The following is a 7,436-nucleotide window of genomic DNA, read 5'->3' as shown; positions in this document are numbered from 1 at the left end:
TCTCTCTCTCTCTCTCTCTCTCTCGGTCTGAGAGGATGCATGAGTGGAGAGCTGAGAGCGAATCTTTTTGATTCTTTTGTAGTTTTTCTGGTGAAAAACTAACATTTTTTTTGGGTTAGTGTGTGAATGAATGAAGCGTGTGTGTTTGTCCGCGTGGGCACCTTTTTCGGCACCATGCCGTGGTTGGGACTGCATCCACGGAGTTCGAGAAGCTGACTAGCAGACACGCGATCAAGCTGAACCTTGCGGTGCAGTGCTCGGTGGAAGAGGCTGCGCTGGCAGTCAGAGACGTTGTGGGACATGAGAGCGTGAAAACCGCGTTGCGGATTAACGGGGCAATTGTCATGTTTCTGAGCAGTACGGCGAAGGTTGGTGAGCTGGTGGAGAAGGAGGTGGTGATCCAAGACACTTTCCACGCGGTCTCCCCGCTCACCAACCCAGCCACCAAGGTGATGATTTCAAAAGCTCCCCCCGTTCATCCAGAATGAGGTGCTGGGCAGGGAGCTGTCCCGCTATGGGCAGCTGGTCTCCTCCATCAGAATGGTCTTGCTGGGCTGCAAGTTGCTCAAGCTCAAACATGTGGTTTGCCACTGAAGGCAGGTAATGATGATCCTGAAAGACAAAACGTGAGACCTGAACCTGTCCTTGTCCTTCAGCGTTGAGGGTTTTAGATATGTTGTGTTCGTAACATCTGACGACATGAACTGTTTTGGCTGTGGAGCGGAGGGGCACCTGATGGCGGCCGCACCGCCACCCTTCTCAGGGCAGGATCGGATCAGGTGCCCCTCCGCTCCTGCCCTGAGGAGGGTGGCGGTGCGGCCGCCGGCGTGCCGTTGGTGCTGGTGGGGCGGCGGGTGCTGCGGCCATGGGGGGTGCCCCTCATGTGGGTGCCGCTGTTGCGAGCAGTTATGCTGCCGCCTTGGTGGTGGGCCCCCTTGCGGCAGCAGGGGGGAGAAATGCTTATTGACGCAGGGGAGTCGGTGGCTCCCGCTCCAGTGGCGTACCTCGCTGGAAGACCCCCTCCCCCTGCGGGTCCGTCCTCGGTCGTGGGGGCTCCGGTCTCCTCAGACACCGTCACTACTAGACTAAACGTTCTGATGGATGAACCCAACGCCAGCTCACAAAGCAGCAGTGATGAGGGACAAATTCAGAGCAGCAGGGCTGCCAAAAAAAGAAAACCCAAGCATGTCATCCCCGATGAAATTGTAGATGATGACATGTCAGATGAAGACGCTATGCAAATTTGTCAAAAAAGGAAAAAAAGGACAAATGATCTTAAAACAAAGGCAAAAAAAAAAACAATCAATGAAGTGCCTGTGTGTGCCGACCCTGAGAGCGACCTGTCACAGTCACATGTCCCCCTGTGGAGTTCTCAGCCAAATCAAGGCCTTACTGGAACAGACAAAAGGAACCCGTCGGCCTCAGGAGGGGGAGTGTTTCCTGGACCTGCTCTCCTTCATTAGGTCAGCGCAGACCCTCATCAGGAGGGCCTTGGGGAGAAATACTGATGACCTGCTAAGTAACCAAGAGGTCTTCAGATTTAGGGAACTGGTATCACGGGTGAAGACCCAGCTCATCAACGATAATGATGCTTTTTAGATCGTTTTGTGTTTTAATGAATATCCTCAATGTTGTTATTTATTTATTCATGTGTGACTTCAATATTAGCTGAATGGATCCAGGACTGATGTCAAACATGCTGCTCTTTTTAAATTAATGGAGTTAAAGGCATTGATATTATGTTTGTGCAGGAAACCCACAGCTGCAAAGACAATGAGAGCGACTGGAGGAGGGCTTTTAATGGGGAGGTCATTTTAAGCCACAAGTCCAGTCTGAGTGGAGGGGTGATGATTTTATTTGCAAGAAGGTTGTTTTTGTATTTTTATCAGTTTCTTTTACTGTTGAAGAAGTAATTCCTGGTGTTTCATTGAAAGTTAAAGCTGTTTTTGAGAAAGCTAATCTTGTGTTTTTAAATGTCTACGCTCCCACCAACGCGGTCGAGAGGGTGACATTTTTAAACATTTTAAGTGATTGTGTGGCAAACATTGCTAGCGATGGTTTTATGTTTTTGGGGGGGATTTTAACGGTACAGTAGATCCCAACCTGGACAGAAATCATCCTGAACCACACCCAGCTTCAGCCTGACACTTAGGCTGCTGACTGAAGCTGGTGAGCTGTCTGGTGTGTGGAGGGTTTTTAACGCACAGGAAAGACAATACACATACAGTCAGAATGGTTTTATCTTTGGCCAGACTGGACCGTTTTTATTGTTTTAAACACCATCTTAATATTTTTAAGAGGTGTTTTATTACTCCCGTGGGTTTTAGCGATCATCACTTGTCTCCTCCTGCCACACACTGCTCTTTTAAATGACCAGGCTTTTAGAAATGCTTTTTTTTTTTTTTTTTGATGTCCCACAGAGAGAGCAGGCCTGCCTTTCCCAGCATGCAGTAGTGGTGGGATGACGGCAAGGTGCAGGTGAAGCAGCTCTGCCAGCAGTGGAGCCACAGTGTCACTGTGGAATTAAACCAAGCCATGAGAGATCTGGAGAAGCAAGTAGAGCAACTAAACACTTTGGCTGCTTCTACAGAGGATGAGGGACTACTGAGAGCCCTCAAGTCCAAAAAGTCAGCCTTGGCCAAACTGTTTGGCATTTCAGCGCAGGGGGCCCTGGTCAGGTCGCGTTTCATAAATGTCACCCAGATGGACGCGCCCTCCCGCTTCTTCTTTGGGCTGGAGACTAAGAATGGACAAAGGAAGATCATTCATTCTTAAAGAACGGGCAGCAGCACCGAAATCTCAGATCCATCTGAGATCAGGAAGTATGCTGCCGGTTTCTACAGGAACCTCTATAAGAATGAGTGGTCAAGTAATCCAGATGTGCACAGCAGCTTCCTCCGTGGTCTCCCTCAAGTCAGTGAGGTCAACAACACAGGTTTGGCAGCAGAAGAGCTTCACGCTGCCACCATGAGCCAGCAGAATGGCAGAGCTCCAGGGATTGACGGCCTCCCTGCCGAGTTCTATAAGTCCTTCTGGAACGTGATCAGCAAAGACCTGCTAGAAGTAGTTAGAGATGGGAGAACTGCCCCTGAGCTGTCGGAGAGCCGTTATCACTCTGCTGCCGAAGAAAGGAGATCCATAAGAAATAAAGAACTGGAGGCCCATGTCCCTGATGTGCATGGATTGCAAAATCCTGTCCAAAGCTCTGGCTCTTAGACTGCGGGAGGTGATGCGTCCATCATCCAACCTGACCAGACCTACTGCTTACCCAACAAGTTCATTGGTGATAACGTCACGTTAATTCGGGACGTTTTGGAACTCTCCAGTTCATTGGGGGTGCAAACTGGTCTTATTTCCATAGACCAGGAGAAGGCTTTTGACCGGGTTGAACACCAGTACCTCTGGCAGACGCTGGCTGCTTTTGGGTTCAACCCTGGTTTCACAGCCAAGATCCGGACGCTCTATAATGGCATCAAGAGCGTGCTGAAAATCAACGGTGGACAGAGCGCTCCAATTCCCATCCAGCGAGGGGTGAGGAAGGGCTGCTCTCTCTAGGGAATGTTGTATTCTATCGCCATTGAGCCTCTTTTAAACAATCTGCGGGAAAAACTCACAGGTGTTTGCTTTCCTCACTGTTCCACGTCTTTTAAGCTGTCTGCTTATGCTGATCATTTTATTGTTTTAACGAACTCACAACAAGACATCAACGTTTTAACGGACGCTATCAGTGACTTTGGTGTGCTCTCGTCAGCCAAGATCAACTGGGGGAAGAGTGAAGCTGTGATTGCTGGGGGGGGGGGGGGGGCGTCGGCTCAGGCTCCCGGGGGACTGCAGTGGAAGACAGGAGGCCTGGGGTACCTGGGCATCTTCCTTGGGGACAGACCATGAGAAAAAGAACTGGGAAGGCACCCTGGAGAAGGTCAAAGGTCAGCTGGAGAAGTGGCCCTGGATTCTCCCCAAGATCTTGTAGCAGGATGCACTCCTGTGCTTCCCCTCCCCTCTCTGTTCGCTTCACCTGCTGCAGGTGTGGGTCCTCTGCACTGATTGCCAAGCGGAGCGACCCACACTATTTCATCGGTTGGTGGCTGCGGCTCTCAGTTTGCCTCGTGTCCCTCAAGCTGGCATTGGTGCGTGTGTTGCAGCGCTGTGTTGTGCGTGTTTTGCCGGCGTGGCTGTTCCCGGATCTCCTCCACCTCTTAGGGAACCGTAAGATTGTTGTTGACATGGTGACATTTGCGTTTCATGTGGGCTTGGGCATGATGCCGCTTTTTTTTGTGTTTAGTGCATGGTCTGCCTGCCAACTTTGGGGAGCTGGGACTGTTTGGGCTGTCTGGCTGTCCTGTTGGGGCCGCTCTCGTTGGGGTAGGTCTGCTCGTGTAGTTGGCAATCACCGGCCGGCTAGCTGGCCACCAACTCACACTCTTGCTCTCCTCCTAGCTCACTTCTCTCCCCCTCCGCTGCGGAAGCTCTGCTGCTGCTGTTGGTTAGTGGCAACTGGAGGAATTGCAAGTAGTGGCGACTCCAACACAGACTCCACTGCTGTTTTGTGGGCCGTATTTGCCTCCCACCACTCGAGAGTTAATCCCTGCTGCCTGAGGCTCAGAGGGAGCCACCGAATGTTTTAATTGTCTAAGTCACTCATGTTCACACTGACATCATCAGCCAGCTTCCCTTTTATTTGTTTGGTGCACTAACCCGAGAGCACCGCCGAATTTCTTTGTATTTAGTGGTTAATTTACTTTTGTTTTCTATCATAGTATTTTGTTTGGCTTGCTTTTGTTTCTTTCTTCAGGTACATATTGTTCTGTTTAGATATTATTTCTTTCTCTTTGCTTGGTTAGGATTTCGATTTTTCCTTTTTTGGTTGCATGATTTATTAAGTGGCTTGGTTTTCTTTGGGTTTGTTTATCGTTTTGTGTTAACTATTCTTTTTTTGTTTTTGATTATTAACTTTTGGCATGCTTGATTTTGTGATTAGTTTGACTAGTTAATTTTATTTTTTTTATTATTTTTTTATCATTAATTTGCATGTTTCTTTTGAGTGACCCCCGATTAATTAGTGGGGTTGTTGTGTGTTTGAGTATTTTGTTTCAATCGTGTTTGCATTTTCGTTTTGTTTGCATTTTTGTTTAATATTCTATTGATTTATTTTGTTATCTGGATTAGCTCCTTGTTTGTTTATCAAAGTCGCATTTTTGTTTAGTTTTGGAGTGAATAATTTGCCTTATTCGTCTCAGACCCTGGCTCCCTGTCTTCAGCTCAGAGTTCTTTGAGTGGGGCAGGTGACAGCTCCATGCAGGCCATTCTGTGTAGGGCCCTGGAGCGCTGCAGGCTGAAGCAGTGTCTGAGAGCGCCTTCTTCAGGCACGGATGAGCCCCTACTGCTTTTACTGTTCCCCCCTCACAAGAATATTTGAGGGAGTTACATGTTTGTTGGAGAGATACTGGGGCTCTTTCACATTTCTCAGCTGATGGTCGAGCCCTGGCGGCCATACATGATGCTGCAGGAGCTGGCCTGGACCGCATGCTTGCTATTGAGCCTGCCGTCGCATCCCTTATTGTGTCTCCCGATGAGGTGCTGCAGGTGGCTGTCAGGTGCCCTCAACCTCAATGTCGGATCACGGACGATCTTCTTACGAGGGCTTACAATGCTGGAGCATGCGCCGGCCGTATCGGCAACTCCTTGGCTCACCTTATGTTTGCGCCCTCACTTCCCTGCAGGAAGGGGGGGCTGAGGCTTCCGTCATTGGCTTTTGCGATGCGTCTCTGCAAGCTTTCGCTCTCATGTCAAGGGAACTTGGGCGGATGATGTCTTTTCTGGTTCAGACTCGCCGCCAAGTATGGCTCACACAGTCCCCCCTGATGGAGGCGCTGGTGGTGCCAGGGGAGATATTCGGCTCAGCTGCTCTCGAGGCACTAAAGAGAGCTGTTAAAGCTCGGGAGACCAGCCAGCAGCTTTCAGGTCTCAATAGGAGCATGCGTCCCCCCAGCAGGTCTGGGGCTCCCTTGGCTGCCATGCAAGCACGTCCATCAGTGCAGTCTCGTTCTACTGGTGGTTATGGTCCTCAGCACTCCATGCAGAGGCAGACAGGGGATTTTTGGGTTACTGCTCACGTGCCCCCCAGGCAATCTCGGGACCAGGGCCCTCGAGCTCCAGACTCTGCCCGCCACCGAACCCTGAACCCTGCACGCCGCTCCCCCAGGGCCCCTAGGGGTCAGGGGGCTAAGGATTGAGGCTCCGGGGCTAGCCGTTGGATACTTTTCCCACCAGCAGCTTGATTACTGGGTGACTCATGCTTCGCACCCTTGGGTGTTTTCCACCCTGTCCCAGGTGTACAAGCTTCAGTTCCGACACTGGCCCCCTGTATCCAGCGGGGTCAAAATGACCATCATCAGGGACCCGGCAAAAGCCTCAGCAGTGAACCAGGAGTTAGCCACCCTTACACGCATGGGGCGCACAACTGACCCATAAACACACACTCAGACATTTATCTTAAAATTATATTAAACCAAATGGTAAGCCTGCACCGGAAATTCTGCAACCAATGTTTTTTTTCTGTCTTTTTCTTTTGTTGTTGTTACTTTTTCTTTGTTTGTTTTGTTGTGTGTTTTTTATTTTTGTTGTTGTCGTTGTTTTCTGCTGTTGTTGTTGTTTTGTCTCCCCCCTCCCCCTTGTCTTCGCTGTCCTGTCCCTGTTCTCTCTTCCTGTCCTCTCCTGAGCCTCAGTCCGGTAGCTTCATCAATGAACCAACACCATTCGTAATAAAGTTAAACATAAATGGCAATAGGAGGAGTTTATCAGATTCCTCCTATGCAGAATAAAACTGCTTCAGTACAACAAGGCACCAGGAACATGGATGCTGCTTGCCTCAGCTACTGAACAGGACAGGTTTTTAAAAAAAAAAAAAAAAAAAAAAGGAGTTAGCCACCCTCCTGGCCAGGGGCGCAATCGAGGCTGTGGATCCTCTGTTGCACCCCAGGGGTTTTTATTCCATGTACTTCCTCGTCGCAAAGTAAACCGGCGGATTTAGTCCAATTTTCGACTTGCGGGGACTCAACGACTACATGAAGGTGTTACCCTTTCACGTGTTAACCACGACGGAGGTTCTGCGAACCGTTGCCCATTGAAAATGATTAATATCCATAGACCTGAAGGATGCCTACTTTTGTGTCCCCATCTCACATCATCACAGGCGGTTTCTGCGTTTTGCCTACCTCGGTCGCCACTGGCAGTTCTGGGTGCTTCCATTCAGGCTCTCCCTCTCACTGAGGGTGTTCACCAGGTGTGTTGCGGCAGCCCTTGCACCTTTGCAGGCTCAGGGCATGAAGATATTGCCATACCTGGATGAATGGCGGATCTGTGCACCATCTCATGCTCAGACAGCCCAGGACACAGCCCACCTGCTCTCTCATGTGGCCCAGTTAGGCCTCAGGGTC

This window comes from Aulostomus chinensis, chromosome 11, assembly GCF_037954235.1.
Source record: "Aulostomus chinensis isolate RoL2024-O1b breed Wild chromosome 11, RoL_Achi_v1.0, whole genome shotgun sequence".
In the NCBI taxonomy this organism is placed as follows: Eukaryota; Metazoa; Chordata; class Actinopteri; order Syngnathiformes; family Aulostomidae; genus Aulostomus; species Aulostomus chinensis.
This window is presented reverse-complemented; position numbering follows the sequence as displayed.